Genomic DNA, 15,616 nt, shown 5'->3' with positions numbered 1-15,616 from the left:
TATGCCTTGTCCCTGTGGATTGTATGGGATTCCTGTTAAATGAGTGATGCCAAATGATGAGCAAAATTGTTTAAAAGAGGTAGAAGTATAGCCAGGGCCATTATCCGTTTTTAACTGTTTTGGGACGCCCACAGTGGCAAAATTTTGTAAGCAATGAGCTATAATGTCTTTAGTTTTTTCTCTGGCATGAAGGGAGCCCATCAAAAATCCGGAAGAAGTACCAACTGTAACATGCAAATATTTTAATTTTCCAAATTCTGGCAAGTGTGTGATGTCCATCTGCCAAGTATGGTTAGGTATCAGTCCTCTAGGATTGAGTCCAAGATTAACTTGTGGTAAAAAGGTCACACAATTTTGACATTGTTTTATTATTTGTCTAGCTTGTTCCTTAGTTATTTTAAAATGCTTTTTAAAAGTATTTGCATTGACATGGAAGGATTTATGAAAATTTGTAGCTTCTTCTAGCTTAGAAAAAATATGTATGTCATGTGTAGTTTTATCTGCTAAATCATTGTCCAAACTAAGGGCTCCAGGCAATCCTGTATGTGCCCTGATATGTCCTATAAAGAATGGATCTTTTCTGTCCCAGATTAGACTTTGTATAGTGGAAAACAAAGAGAAAACAGTAGAGGAAGGGGAAATCCTACCAGCATCTTCAAGGAATTCTATAGCATTAACTATATACTGACTATCAGAAAATAAATTAAATACAGAATCTTTAAACATCACAAAAGCTTGTAATACTGCATTAAGCTCTACCTTTTGAGCTGATTGTTTGGGTACTAAAAATGTAAAAGTTTGATCAGGGATAACTAATGCTGCTGTACTATTATTTGACCCATCAGTGAATATATTTGGAGCATTCATGATAGGTGTTTTTCTTGTCATTTTTGGAAAAACTACAGGATGCGAAGACCAAAAAGACAACAAAGGATTAGATGGTAAGTGGTTATCAAATGAAACATTAGATTTGCACATGATTATTGCCCAAGTATTTAATTCATTAATTTGATCCATAGTATATGGAGTAATAATTTTATTGGGAGAAATTCCAAACACTCCCTTTGCTGCTTTTATTCCTTTGAGTATTAATTGTCCTATAGTCTCAGGATATCTAGTAAGAACAGTGTTAGGAGAATAAGATAAATGTATCCATAATAATGGAACTTCTTGCCAAAATACTCCTGTAGGAATATTTTTTGTTGGTAGTACAATAAATAATAAAGGCAAACTTATATCAATTATATCCAAATGCATATTTTCCATATATGTTTCAATGATTTTTAATGTCTTTCTTGCATTAACATGCAGGGTGAATTTGGATCTGATGGACCTTTGAGGATTTCAAATAAAGGTCCCAACTCTCCTGTTGGTATGCCTAGATAAGGCCTTATCCAATTTATGTCTCCCAATAACTTTTGAAAGTCGTTAAGTGATTTGAGTTGATGTACTCGTATTTGAATTTTTGGTGGATGGACCATGGTTGAGGATAATAGAACTCCTAAATAATTAATTGGAAAATTTAATTGTACTTTATCTGTTGCTAACTCTAGATTATAATTTTTTAATAAGTTTGTAAGTGTGGCATAACATTCTAGCAATGTGTTTTTATCTTTGTGTGCTAACAATACATCATCCATATAGTGAAATATTTGTAGTTCAGGATTTTGATTTCTAAGTGGCTGGATTGCTTTGTTAACATAAATTTGATACATAGTTGGGCTGTTAGCCATCCCTTGAGGGAGTACTTTCCATTCATATCTCTGATCAGGACCTTCATGATTCAATGCAGGGACAGTAATGCAAAACGTGGACTATCCTCAGGATGAATTGGAATTGAAAAAAAAACAATTTTTAATATCTATAACTAAAACATACCAGTTTTTTGGCAAAGCAGACAATTGAGGAATCCCTGATTGAGCAGGTCCCATAATAACCATCTCGTTATTAATAGCTCTTAAATCTTGCAATAATCTCCATTTACCAGATTTCTTTTTGATGACAAAAATGGGAATATTATAGGGAGATACAGAAGGTTGTATATGTCCCTCTGCTAATTGTTGTTTGACCAGGTCATGGGCTGCTTGTATCTTTTCTTGAGTCAGGGGCCACTGAGGAACCCATACTAGTCTTTCTGATTTCCAATTAATTTTTATTGTCTCAGTGACCCCTCCTGAAAACCCAATCCATGTCTATCTATTTCTTGATCTATTGGTATTGGTGCCACTATACTTTGTCCTTTTTCTCTTAAACCTTTTCCTTTCCTAAAACCTTGTCTAGCCATATTAATGGGCGCATTTGAATTGATGTTATTTGTTAATGTTAGTCCTAATTGATCTAGGATATCTCATCCCCATAAATTTATATGAAGATGATCCAATACATATGGCTATATAGTTCCTTCACATCCTTCAGGATCCTTCCAATCTAATACCATTGCACTTCTATGGGGATTAGTTGCCACTCCTAGGCCTCAAAGCGTTTGAGTGGCTTGTTGTAATGGCCAATGTTTTGGCCATTCTTGATGAGAGATGATGCTAAGGTCTACACCTGTATCCAGTAGCCCATTAAATTCATGTCCTTGAATATTTAGTTTTAGCATTGGGCGAGAATCTAAATTCAAAGACAGCATAGCCCAATCTACACCTGTGGAGCCTAATCCCCTGGAACCTCTTTCTGCAGTACGACTGGAAAATTTATCATGTAGACTTGGTATTATTAGTAATTGTGCTATTCTATCTCCTGGTGAAATTACTGTTATACCCCTTGGAGAACTGGCTATAATTTTTATTTCACCTTCATAATCAGATCAATTACCCCAGGACTTATCATAAGTCCTTTTAGAGTAGAAGAACTGCATCCTAATAAAAAGCCTACTGTTCTTGGAGAAGAGGTCCTTTTCCCCCTGTGGGAATGATTTGAACTCCCATCTCTGGAGTTAGTACTGCTCTGGTGGAGGCGCAGATATCCAACCCTGTGCTCCCTCTGGTTTGTCTAATGAGGGATCTAATGGATAATGTGTCCTGGGCACTACCCTAATGGTGTTGCTAGGTTCCTCCATTGCCCTATATATTTGTGGTCGTGGGACCCGGAGCATTGGGCACCCCTGTCCGTTTTTTTGCAATGGAGCCCAATGTTTTTCTCCACTATATCGTGGGTAAACACCTAGTCTTTGTCTGTTTTTTGATAATGGAGTACCCTCTATAGTGGTTTGAGAACAGCATTCATTAGCCCAATGTCTCCCTCTATGGCATCGTGGGCAAATACCCGGTATTCTACCCCTTTGATCATATCCAGTTTTGTTAAACCCTCCTCCTATGGAGCAACTCCTTCTAAAATGTCTGTTTGTCCACAATTGTAGCATGTTTTTGGCCTGGCACCTAAAGCCTGTTGTACTGCAGCTGCCAAGTCTTGCCCTTGTTCATTAATGTCTCTGCATAATTTAATATATGTGTTTAAATCTCCATGTTTCCATGGTCTAATGGCCTCCCTGCACCATCTGTTTGCTTGTTCGTAGGCTAGTTGTTTTATTAATGGCATCGCTTGTTCTACATCCCCAAAGATTCTGGTAGCTGTTTGTATAAGCCTATCTACAAATTCAGTGTAAGGTTCATTAGCTCCTTATATTACCTTAGATAATTGACCTTGTAAATCTCCATTCCCCTGTAAAGTTTTCCATGCCCTAACCACAGCTGAAGCGATTTGTGAGTACATGGCAGGATCATATCTAATTTGTTGCAGCTGACCCTCATAAGGTCCCTCTCCTGACAACATATCTAGATTTCACTGAGGATAACTGCTGCATTTCGCCTAGCTGTCTCCGTGCAAAATTCCTGATTGACAACCTTCCATAACAGATATTGTCCTCCATTTAGCACAGCTTTGCACATAGTAGCCCAATCTGCTGGCGTCATGTCCAAGTTGGTAATGAATTCGACCATACTTACAGTGAAGGGTGCTTGAGGACCATAGGTTGTTGCAGCCTCTATCAGCTGCTTCACTGTTTTGAAATCTAAAGCATGGTAAATTCGATGCCCTCTTGCCTCCTCAAATACAGGGCATGCTAATCTTTGAGGTCCTGACTCAGGATCCCATCTATCAACTACAGGGGTCGAGGGCCACTCAGCATATATTGTCTCCATATACATAGATGGAGCTGTTGGTTGGACACCCACACCCTCCCGTGATAGAAAGGTGTTAGTAGCAACCTCCCGTTGTAACTTCTCCCCTGATAGCCCTTCCTTCTCTAAACTTTCTTCCCCTGTCTGAGTACCTCGAGAGACTTCCTCTTTAAAGATGTCTTCTCCTAGACTAAGCAAACAAGACCGTACCAACGTCCATAATGGTAATGTGCCAACTGGCAGAGTTCCTGGGCTGTCTTTTTCTATCTTTTTTAAATCTTCGCCATGATGGTCCCATTGTGATATATTTAACAACCCCTCCTTAAGAAACTATGAGCTACATTTTTGTGTCGTATCAACGTATGCCCTAACTGTTCTTGGTTTTACTGGGGTGCCTCCTTCCTCTAGCAATTTACTTAAAACTCTTTTGGTTTGTTTTTTACTAATTTCTGATCTCATATTTCTGCTACAAAGATAACACAACCCAACAAGATAACACAAAACAAAACCGAAACAAAACAAAACAAAAACGGAACAAAAATTCGTTGTATCAGTTTTTCTATTTTCTTGACATGTGCATCCATGGTCTATCTCTATCTCTTCCTCAGGGCCAAACAACTTTTCTAGCATCCTATTTATTTCTAGGGGCAGGCAGCTTGAAATAGAAACATAACAAATCAAAAGAAGAATACACTGTCTCTTAAAATGGTCACCCATCCTCTCGCCCTGCCCTCAGGGGTGAGCAGTTTACCTTATCACTTACCCTTAGGTATTCCCATATGGGCCACCAAATGCCGCAGTCTGGCTGGGCACAAATAACTGGGAGGTCAGGAGCCACTTGTAGGTTCAAACAGGAACTACTTTATTGCCCGAACCCAACGGGAACTCTCTAGAACCCCACGGAAACTCCACGAGAACCAACAGGAACTCAACAGGAACTCTGCGAGAACTCAAAAGTAGCGGGTACCCGAGGTAGCAGGAGCCTCCTTATTGCTGGACAGCAGAGATTTATATACACAACTGAATACGCAGCTTGTTTCAATTTAGCATCATCCAATTACAGCAATCAGTCATTATCTTAATAATTATACACAGCTTAACCTAATTATCATCCTCTTAATGGCTCGCTGGCATCACCTCCCAACCACTCCTTCTGGCAAAATGCCAGGCACCATCCCAACTTGGCTGTGGCTCTCAACAGAGGCTGGCTTGGTGTGGTGGTGCACACCTGTTAAACCAGCTTACTCAGGAGGCTGAGGCAGGAGGATTGCAAGTTCAAGGCCATCCTTGGCAATTCAGTGATACAGTCACAACTTGGAAAAACCCTGTGTCAAAATAAAAAAGGCAGGGCTGGGGATGTGGCTCAAGCGGTAGCGTGCTCGTCTGGCATGCGTGCAGCCCGGGTTCGATCCTCAGCACCACGTACAAAGATGTTGTGTCCACCAAATACTAAAAAATAAATATTAAAAATTCTCTCTCTCTCTCTCCCTCTCTCTCACTGTCTCTCACTCTCTCTAAAAAAAAATTTAAAAGGCGGGGGGCGGGGGTGGCTCAATGATAGAGCATCCCAGGTCCTGTCCCCAGAAAGCAGGGGGTGAGGGTGGCAGAGGCTGGATTACTTGTGAGATGCAGGTCCCTGTGCCAGGTTAGAACCTACATTCCAGTCAAGTCAGAGTTGGAAAAGATGCCATTGCCCAGTCACTTGGAGTGACAGCAAAATGTCAATAACAGGGCAAATAATAAATTAAGAAGACCTGATTATATCATAACTGTCCTGCTTTCGGCCTTCCCTACCTCTTCCAATCAATCATCAATTACATCAGTAACACTCAGCTACTGATTCTGCAGGCTGGGAAAGTCGTGTGGATTATGAGCAAACGAACAGCAAACTGGGTTTCAATGTCCAGCATCGGTCCTCTTGAGACCCTGGGTGCTGATCCAGATTCTAGATCATTCAGCAAGCCCTTGGGCTCTTGAAGGCCGCCAGCCTCTTTCCTGGCCGCCAACTCCCCTGTTGTTGGCAAAACTAGGCCTCTCAGGACTTCCGTAAGAGAGGTGCCCCACACAGGGCCTGGCAGCCCATGTCTATAATCCCAGCAGTTTGGGAGGCTGAGGCAGGAGGATTGTAAATTCAAAGCCAGCCTCAGCAATTTAGCAAGGCACTCAGTGAGACTTGTCTCTAAATAAAATATTAAAAAAAAAAAAAAAAAAGGTCTGAGGATGTGACTCAGTGGTTAAGCACTCCTGGGTTCAATCCTCAGTACCAAAAAAAAAAAAAAAAAAAAAAAAAAAGTTGAGAGGTGCCCTAGCCGGTGGCACAAACTAATCCACCATTAGAATTTTCACAAAGGGCCAGGCACCGTGGCACATGCCTGTAATCCCAGCAGCCCAGGAGGCTGAGGCAGGAGGATCTCAAGTTCAAGGCCAGACTCAGTCGTGGTGAGTCACTAAGCAACTCAGAGAGACCCTGTCTCTAAATAAAATACAAAATAGGGCTGGGATGTGGCTCAGTGGTCCAGTGCCTGGGAATTCAATCCCTGGTACTAAAAAAGAAGAAAGAGAGGTGGCCTCAGCTCTGCAGGAGATCTCTGGGGTACTCTAGCAAGGGCTTGAGCTACCTACTTTATCTTGATTTCTACAAGATAAAGACCTCACCTGGTGGGGGGGGGGGGGGACTGCAGCAGGGTGTGGCTTTTGTTAGGCCTCCTCCCTGACACCTCTAGGGGCTGTTGGGAGGAAAGGAAGGCTTGAGATCTACTTTGCAGAGAAGGTCGAGTGCTGGAGTGTGCATACCCCCTTCATCCTACTGAGTCACCCCAATACTTGCTCCCAGGGCCCCTTGTTTTGTTTAATAAATTTGGAACAGTTCACCCACTAAAGTACCAAAGGGAAAATAGGTAATTTTTTTTTTCAGTGCTGAGGATATAACCCAGGCCTGTGCCTGCTAGATAAGCCAAGTATCAGCTTGTATCAGGGTTCCACTGTGTTACGTCCCCAGATCTTTTAAATTTTTATTTTGACTGGGTCTCACTAAGTTGCCCAAACTGGTCTCAAATTTGATTTTTTTTTTTTTTTTTTTTTTTTTTTTGTGATGGGGATCAAAACCTGGGGCCTCATTCATGGTAGGCAAGCATTCCACCATTGAGCCATAGTCCCAGCCTTAAAATCAGATTTTTTTTTTTTTTTTTGGTCGGGGAAGAGTACAGGGGACTGAACCCAGAGGTTTATGCACACTAGGCAAATACTCTTCAAACGTGAGATCGCATTGCTTCAACCTCCCAAGTACCCAGGAGATCTGCACCATCATGCCCAGCTCTGAGTGCCATTTTGAGAAATTAAGTGAGGACCCTCTACCACAGATTGATCCAAAAGGGCTTCCAAGGTATCCCAACCTGATTGTGACAAAAAAATGTTGCCTCTATTTCTATTGAGCTCTCAGTGAAATGTATCATTCCCTGTTGTTATAAATGTGGACCACAAATCACAGTGAGTTTAATACGGCTAGAAATTACAGCTATTTTCATGTCACTTTGTAAAAGTTATGGATACCTCAAAATAGCATTTACAAGCTGGGCACGATGGTGTACACCTGTTATCCCAGCAGCTCAGGAGGCTGAGGCAGGAGGATCACAAGTTCAAAGTCAGCCTCAGGAAAAGTGAGGCGCTAAGCAACTCAGTGAGACCCTGTCTCTAAATAAAATACAAAATAGGGCTGGGGATGTGGCTGAGTGGTAGAGTGCCCCTGAATTCAATCCCCAGTACCAAGAAAGAAAATAATAGTAATAATAATAATAATAATAATAAATTAGGGGCTGGGATTGTGGCTCAGTGGTAGAGCAATTGCCTAGCACATGTAAGGCATTGGGTTCAATCTTCAGCACCACATAAAAGTAAATAAATAAAACAAAGGTTAAAAAAAGAATGCTTTTCCTTTAAAATAAATAAACAAATAAATAAAAAGGGCTGGGGACATGGCTCAGTAGTAAAGCACCTCTTTACTCAATCCCCAGAGACTAAAAAAAATGATAAAGAAACATGTAGATTGTTATATCACAACTTCAGTTTTTAAAAATATGTTGATAGTTACATTTCAATAGAATTGGGCTCTTTCAGGGCCTGGAGTATAGCTCAGTCATAGACTGACCTATCTATCACATTTGAGGCCCCATAAGGCCTGGGTTTAATCCCCAGGGTGTGGGGTCAGGGGGAGAATTGGGCTCTTTTGTAATTCCTTTTTTTTTAAAAAAAATTATTTTTGCTGTTATCATCTTTATTGAAATAGAACTGATATACAACAAACTATCAGCTATTTAAAGTTGTTATGGACCCCATTAAGTTTTCCTCAAATTCAAGGACGGATGCTCTGACTTCCAATATGACTCTATTTGGAGACAGGCTCTTTACGGAGGGCATGAAGGCAAATTAGTTGAGCCCTACCCAAAGAACTAACGTCCTTATAAGAGGAAGAGACACTAGGAGGGCACACACACAGGAAGGGTCACCTGCAGATCCAGCAGGAAGGAGGCTGTCCACAAGTCAAGAAGAGAGGCCTCAGGCAGGGATATCACTCAGTTGGTAGAGAGCTTGCCTCAGGTTCACAAGGCCCTGGGTTCCATCCCCAGTCGCTGCCCCTCAAAAAAAATTTTAAAAAGAGAGAGAGAGAGGCCTCACCAGAAACGGATCCTGCTGCCACCCTGGTCTTGGTCTTCTAGCCTCTTCAACTATAAGAAGATACATTTTCTGATTTTTTTTGGCATGGGGGAGGGGGGGTGGGGCAGGTTCCAGGGATTGAACTCAGGGGCACTCACTTAACCACTGAGCCACATCCCCAGCCCCATTTTATATTTTATTTAGAGACAGGGTCTCACTGAGTTGCTTAGCGCCTTGCTTTTGCTGAGGCTGGCTTTGAACTTGTGAACCTCCTGCCTCAGGTTCCCAAGCCACTGGGATTACAGGTGTGCACCACAGCAGCAGGTACATTTCTTTTTTTATCTTTCTTTCTTTCTTTTTAATTTTATTTATTTATTTAGCCAGTTCATTTCTAATATTTAAGGAAATCAGTTTGAGGGATTTTTTTTATAGCAGCCTGAACTGACTAATACAAAATGTACAATTTGGTGAACATAGACTGAGCATGCACCTGTGAAATCGTGACCACAATTGAGATAAGGAACATTTTCCTCACCCTCCAAAGCTTCCACCTTTGCCCTTTGTAATTCCTCCTCCTACTTCTCCTTAGACACCAACCCCCAGGAAGCCACTGAGCTGACTTTTGTCACCAAAGCAGAGTTTCCATTTTCTGGAACTTCATATAAATAAAATCAGACTGGATATACTCTTTAAAAAAAAAAAAATCTGGGGTCTGGCGCCCTGGTGCATACCTGTAATCCCAGCAGCTAGAGGCTGAGGTGGGAGGATCAGGAGTTCAAAGCCAGCCTCACTCAGTGAGACTCTGTCTCTACATAAAATACAAAATAGGGCTGGGGATTTGGTTCTGTGGTGGAGTGCCCCTGAGAACAATCCCTGGTAGCAAAACAATAAAACAAAATAAAAAAAATCTAGGGCTGGGGATGTAGCTCATGAGTAGAGGGCTTGCTTAACATAAGCCAGGCCTTGGGTTCAATCTCTAGCAAAGGTATGCACTCTCACAAAACTGAATTATTTCAGTATTATTATTTTTATGATGATGATGATGATGATGCCAGGGATTAAACTCAAGGGCACTCAACCACAGAGCCACATCCCCAGCCCTATTTTGTATTTTATTTATTTATGTATCTATTTATCTATTTATTTTGTGCTGGGGATTGAACCCAGAGTCTTGTGCATGCACAGCAAGCACTCTACCAACTGAGCTGCCCTTGTATTTTATTTAGAGACAGCGTCTCACTGAGTTGCTTAGCGCCTTGGCGTTGCTGAAGCTGGCTTGGAACTTTCCATCCTCCTGCCTCAGCCTCCAAGCCGCTAGGATCACTGGCATGCACCACCGTGCCTAGCATTTTCGGCATAATTATTATGACCTTCACTCATATTGCTATGCGAATTAATAGTCTATTTCTTTCTTTCCTGAGGGATATTCTATCACATGGATAAGCATCGATTTGCTTATCCTTTCACCTGTTGATGGACGTTTATGTTGTTTCCAGTTCCTGGTTATTATATATAAAGCTGCAGGGAGTTCACCTGTATGTCTTGTGTGGACACATGCTTTCACTTCTCCTGGGTAATTACCTAGACTTGGAGTGAGTAGGTCAGATCGTCATTCCCTAGCCCAAAGAATGTAGCTTAGTGGTAGAATACTTACACCCTGGTTCAATCCTCAGCACTAGGGGGAAGGAGGGCGGGGGAGTTTGTTTTTAGCTTTTTAAAAAACTGCCAAACTTTTTTTTTTCCAAAGCAGGTAACACTGCCATTCCCATGAGTGAGCAGTACCTATAGCTGCAGCATCTTAGTAGCTTTGGCATGGTCAGCCGCCTTTGTCTTAGATGTTCTAATAGGTGTGAGGTGGCAACTTATTCTCTTTGGGTTTTGCATTTCCCTAACGCCTAGTGACTTTTTTTTTTTTTCAATTTTTTAAATATTTATTTATTTTTTTTTAGTTTTCGGTGGACACAGCATCTTTGTTTGTATGTGGTGCTGAGGATCGAACACGGGCTGCACGCATGCCAGGCGAGTGTGCTACCGCTTGAGCCACATCCCCAGCCCCCTAACGCCTAGTGATTTTAAATTTCTTTTCATGTGCTTTTGTGCGATCTACAAATCTTCTTTGGTGCTCTGGTTGTTCCAATCTATTCATTGTCAGTTAGATGGCTTGTTTTCTTATCATTGGGTTTGGGAGTTTTTTAAGGTGTTCTGGAGAGAAGTGCTTTATCAGAGGTGTGACTTGAACATATTTCTTCCCTTGTGTGGTTTATCCTTTCACTATTTATCTTTTCACTGTTAAAAGACGGTTTTTTTGTTTTTGTTTTTCTTTTTTTTTTTTTTTTTTTTTTTTTGCAGGACTGGGGTTTGAACCCAGAAGTGCTCTACCACTAAGCCACATCCCCAACCCTTTTTATTTAATTTTTATGTATTTATTTATTTTTGTTACTAGGGATTGAACTTAGGGGCACCACAGAGCCAAATCCCCAGCCCTATTTTGTATTTTATTTAGAGACAGGGTTTCACTGAGTTGCTTAGTGCCTCACCATTGCTGAGGCTGGCTTTGAATTCCTGATCCTCCTGGCTCAGCCTCCTGAGCCACTGGGATTATAGGTGTGCACCGCTGCACCTGGCCCCTTTATTTTTATTGTGAGACAGGGTTTTGCTAACTCACCCAGGCTAGACTCACACTTGGGGTCCTCCTGCCTCAGCCTCCTGAGTGGCTGGGATTACACAGACATGTGCCACTGGATTAACTGTGTGGTTTTTTTGTTTGTTTGTTTGTTTTGTTTTTAAGAGCAGAAATTCTTTATTGAAGTTCAGTTTATTAATTTTTTTTTCTTTTGTGGATTGCCTTTTTCATATCAGATCTAAGAAATCTTTGCCCAACCAACACAAACATAGTTTCCTATGTCTTTAGAAGTTCTGTAGTTTTAGCTTTAACATTTAGGTCTATGACCAATTTTGAATTATTTTTTGCATATCATACAAACATAGTATGGATTTATTAAGCTATTTCCCCCTTCATACAGATATCCAGTTGTTCCAGCATCATTTATTATAATTTCCCTTCTGAATTGCCCTTGGTTTCATGTGGGAAATTAATTAGTCATGTATGTGTGAGTCTATTTCTAACTGTTGATTTTCTTCTATTGGACTATTTATCTGCCTTCACACCAACACCATACTGTTTTGATATATGTGGTTTTAAAATAAGTCTTAAAGGTCAGACACAGTGATGCACGCCTGTAATCCCAGCAGCTCAGGAGGCAGGAGGATCCAAAGTTCAAAGCCAGCCTCAGCAACTTAGAGAGGTGCTAAGCAACTCAGTGAGACCCTGTTTCTAATAAAATGTAAAATAGGGCTGGGGATGAAGAGTGTCAGTGGTCCTGGTACCCCCTCCCCCTGGCAAAAAAAAGAAGAGGAGTCTTGAAGCCAGGTGGTACAACTACTTTAACTTTGTTGTTCTTTTTAAAAGTCATTTTTGTTTTTCTTGGGTTTTGCATTTGCATGTGCATTAAGAATCAGCTTGTCAATTTCTGCAGAGCAGTGTCATGGATTTTTTTTTTTTTAGTCACAGGTGAACACAATACCTTTATTTTAATTTTATGTGGTGCTGAGGATTGAACCCAGTGCTGCACTGAGCCACAACCCCTGCCCCCATCACAGGATTTTAATGGGATCGAATTGGATTAGGATTCAGCAAAAGTTTTCCAAAAATGGACCAGATAGTTAATATTTTAGATTTTTTTGAACCATACAGTCCCTGTTTCAATTACTCTTCTCTAACACTGTAGCAAGAAAACAGCCCTGGGCGACACAGAGACATGAGTGTGACTGTGTTCCCGGAGAACACTATTTGTAAAAACAGGTTGCAGGGTGGATTTGGCCTCCAGGCCCTAGCTTGCCTGTCCCTGATATAGTTTGGTTTGGGGAGACCTGACACCTTAACAAAATTTAGTCTCTTTATACATTAGCCTGGTAAACCTCATTACACTCACACCTGCTTTCTTTTCTTTCCTGAGAATTGAAGTCAGGGCTGCTTTACCACTGAGGTATGTTCCCAACCCTTTTAATTATTTTATTTCAAGACAGGGTCTCCCTAAATGGCCCAGGCTGGACTCAAACTTCCAATCCTCCTGAGTCTCCGGGATTACAGGCATGTGCCACCATGCCCGTCTCCTCACCCACCCTTTGTGTATTGTAGTTTACCACCACAAATTTTACAAATCCACCATACATTGTTAGTAGTTTCACTTGAAATATCCAAAAATATTTTAAAGATATTTATATAATAAGGGAAAAGTCACATAGCTATCCATGAATTATTGTTTTGTTATTTTCAAAAAATTGTTTTTAGGTTTTTGGTACTGAGGATTGAACCCAGGGGTGCTTAACCACTGAGCCACATCCCCAGCCCTTTTTGGTATTTTATTTAGAGACAGGGGTCTCACTCAGTTGCTAAGTCCCTCACTAAGTTGCTGAGGCTGGCTTTGAACTCAGGATCCTCCTGCCTCAGCCTCCAGAGCCACTGGGATTCCAGATGTGTGCCACCTTGCCCAGCTCATTATGTAGATCCAGATTTCCAACTGATAAAAATTTCCTTTTGCCTGAAGGACTTCCTTTACCTTTTCTTGTAGTATGAATCTATAGATGAGGAATTCTTTTAACTTGTATGTCTGAAAAAGTATTTATTTCATTTTCGTTAAAAAATACACCTTCTGGGCTGGGGTTACGGCTCAACAGTAGTGTGCTCACCTAGCACGTGCGAGGCCCTGGGTTCAATCCTCAGCACCACATTAAATAAATAAAATAAATAAATAAATAAATAAATAAAATAAAGGTAATGTGTAAACTAAAGAATAAACATTTAAAAAAAACACACCTTTCTTTTTAGAGCTGTGTCAGTACATAGCCAACTCAAGCAAAGGGACAGATGTTCCACCTCCTGCTCGCCAGGCACAGCCTCTGGCGCTGTCAGCATCCTGTAACACAGCGCTACATTTGTTACAATTCACCAACCCACGTTGACACATCATTGCCGCCCTGAGTTGGAATGTAGGGTTAGGATGCACTCAATGGGACTTGATGTATATAATTACATGTATCCACTATTAGAGTTTCAAGTAGAATACTCTCACTGCCCTAAAAAGCTTCTGTGTATCACCTAGTCATCCTTCCGCCCTCCTCATCCCTGGTCCTTTTACTAAAACTGCAGTTTTACCTTTTCCCGAATGTCATAAAGTTGGGATCATATCCAGGTAGGCTTTTTAAATTGGCTTCTTTCACTTAAAAATATACATTTAAGTTTCTTCCATGCTTCTTCGCGGCTTCAGAACTCTTGTCTTTTGTTTGTTTGTTTTTGTTTTTTTGGTACCGTGAATTGAACTCAGGTGCACTCAACCACTGAGCCACATCCCCAGTCGTATTTTGTATTTTATTTAGAGACAGGGTCTCCCTCAGTTGCTTAGCACCTCTCTGTTGCTGAGGCTGGCTTTGAACTTGTCTGTCTCGGCCTCCAGAGTTGCTAGGATTATAGGCCTGTGTCACTGCGCCTAGCCAGAACTCTGTTCCTTTTGGTGAGGAATAGCATTCTGTTGTCTCACTGTACCATAGTTTACCTATTCACTTTCTAAAGGGCATCTTGATTGCTTTAAGGTTTTGCAATTTGATCAAAGCTACTCTAAACATTTATGTGCAGGTTTTGGTGTGGACTAAAGTTTTCAACTCATTTGGGCAAATGCCAAGGAACATGACTACTGGGTTGGATAGTAAGAATATGTTTGAGGGCAGTGGTGCACATCTGTAATCCCAGCAGCTTGGGAGTCAGGGACAGGAGGATCACAAATTCAAGGCCATCCTCAGCAATTTATCGAGGTCGTAAGCAATTTAGTGAGGTCCTGTCTCAAAATTTAAAAAATAAAAAGGGTGGGGTGACTGGGGACATATCTCAGTTGGTAAAGTGCTTGCCTCATATGCACAGGCCCTGGATTCAATCTCCAGCACCACCAAAAATAAATAGATAGATAGATAGATAGATAGATAGATAGATGGATGAATGGAAAGGGCTGGGAATGTAATTCCATGGTAAATTGCCACCAGGTTAAATCCCCAATGCCCCTCCCCATCCCCAGCAAGAGTTCTGTGAGATCCAGGGCTGTAATCCTAGTGGCTCAGGAGACTGAGACAGGAGAATTGTGAGTTCAAAGCCAGCCTCAGCAATGGCAGGGCACTAAGCAACTCAGTGAAACCCTGTCTCTAAGTAAAATAGAAGTGCTGGTGATATAGTTCATTTGGTAGGGTGCTTGCCTTGCATGCTCAAGGCCCTGGATTCAATCCCCGGCATCACAAAAATAAATAAAATACAAAATAGGGCTGGAAATGTGGCTTAGTGACCTTGAGTTCAAGTGAGAACTGAGTTCCATTTAGTACCAGTAATGAATTAGAGCTCCTGTTACTCCACAGCCAACATGTTGTTTATTTATTTATTTTAATGGTGCTGCAGATAGAACTCAGAGCCTCATGAATACTACACTCATGCTCTACCACCGACTGCACCCCTAGCTCCTAGAATGTATATCTCAATCTATAATTCCCTAATGACATATGATGCGGAGCATCTTTTTATGTGCTTCTTTCACCACATTTGATATTGTCGTGCTTTGAATGTCAGCCATTCTAATGGATGTGTAGTGGTAAGTCACTGTTCTTTCAATCTGCTGTTCCTGGGGCTCCATCCCAGGGCCTGTACACACTAGGTATGCACTCTACCACTGAGCTATACCCCCAACCCTGTATTACTGCTTTAAAACAATTTTATTAGGATGTGCCTTAGTGTAATTTTATTATTATTT

The sequence above is a fragment of the Urocitellus parryii genome, chromosome 5 (genome assembly GCF_045843805.1).
Source record: "Urocitellus parryii isolate mUroPar1 chromosome 5, mUroPar1.hap1, whole genome shotgun sequence".
NCBI lineage: Eukaryota > Metazoa > Chordata > Mammalia > Rodentia > Sciuridae > Urocitellus > Urocitellus parryii.
Note: the sequence above shows the minus strand (reverse complement) of the source record.